Source organism: Octopus bimaculoides, chromosome 22 (genome assembly GCF_001194135.2).
Source record: "Octopus bimaculoides isolate UCB-OBI-ISO-001 chromosome 22, ASM119413v2, whole genome shotgun sequence".
NCBI lineage: Eukaryota > Metazoa > Mollusca > Cephalopoda > Octopoda > Octopodidae > Octopus > Octopus bimaculoides.
The window spans coordinates 4,599,850-4,601,466 of NC_069002.1; positions in this window are offsets into that span (position 1 = coordinate 4,599,850).

Genomic DNA, 1,617 nt, shown 5'->3' on the forward strand with positions numbered 1-1,617 from the left:
TTTCATGCTTTCACTTTTTTCTCTCTCTCTCCTCTCTCTCTCTCTCTCTCTCTCTCTCTCTCTCTCTCTGTATATATATATATATATATACACCTATCTATATGTATCTATCTCTATCTATCCATCTTTTACTCTCTCTCTTAATCTCTCTTTCATACTATCTCTCACCCTCTCTCACCTCAGTCTCTCAGTCATTCTTCCCTCTACTGATCATTCTATCCCTCTTTATACTTCACACTAACTAATGCACAAACAAAACAATATGTCTGACTTTATACTTTATCGCTCTGTTATGGCAAATAAATTCTCAACGCCTTTCTATTGTTTTGTTTTGTATTTTATTTTATTTTTCGTTTTCCCGTTCGTTGCTCTTCCAAGGAAAGATGGCAGCCGTTGCCACTGCCAGAGAACAACGTAAAACACACACCTAAACAGGATGTATAAATTTGCTGCGGATATATATATATATCGTGTGTGTGTGTGTGTGTGTGTTTTGGGTGGCTGTATGTGTTTGTGAGCATCGTATATATGTGTATGCGAGCATGTTAGTACACATATATTGCATGCTTATATATATGCATACATACAAACGTACATATATACATGAATACAACGATGTATACACATAAATAGAAGCGTGTATGATCATGCGTTTAAGATAGCTGCATAGATATCGTGATTAGTAGACAGATGAATTTGGCAGGTATATACGGGGTGCGAGAGGTATTTGAGGACATATTTGGTAATTTAATTAAGGAGCTCAAATTTAGCAAACGCTAAATCTATTTTAATATAGATTTGTGCACAAGTCGCAGGCGTGGCTATGTCGCTGTGTAGTAAGAAGCTTGCTTCCCAACCACATGGTTCCGGGTTCAGTCCCACTGCGTGGCATCTTGGATAAGTGTCTTCTGCCTTAGTAAGGGACATGTCAGATAATATAGATACTGAGTTCTTTGATTACAGAAAAAATGGGGTAGTCATGGCTGGCAAAATTATTCTTTGTGATTTACTCAGAAGGAAAGAGCTTTTATATAGTTATTTAAATAGCTAGAAATAGCAACCAAGGTCCCGCAAATCATACGCTACTTCTTTAAGGACACATTGGATAATATAGACTCTAGGGTCCTTGAACATAGGAATAATACGGAATGACCATGGCTGAGAACATTTAATGTTTTTAATGATTTTGTCAGGTGTAAAAGGAAGTGTTTATGAATGACCTTCACAGATCCACCGAATCTGGTGACATTGATACCGTTTGAACATCTGTAAACTGACGTATTCAGGAAAAATGTGGGCGGCAAAGGTAATGCCAGATGGGTGAGTCTAATGGTTACTGCAAGGCCTTTGTGGACGGTGGTGAGAGGAGAGACAGAGTGTCGATGACGTTAGATGATATGTTTTTATGTGATTGGGTTTAGGGGGGGGGGGTCGTTGTATAAATTTTGGGGACGATTGACTTACACCCTCGCCAGATTTAACAAACACACACACACATACATACACGCACAGGGACAGAAGGTTCCTTTAGGGCATTCTGTTTTGTTGCAAATATTCAGATCAGGTCTCCAGATGAATCTAACTTTATTCTCCTACATCCACCACCGCCACCACCGC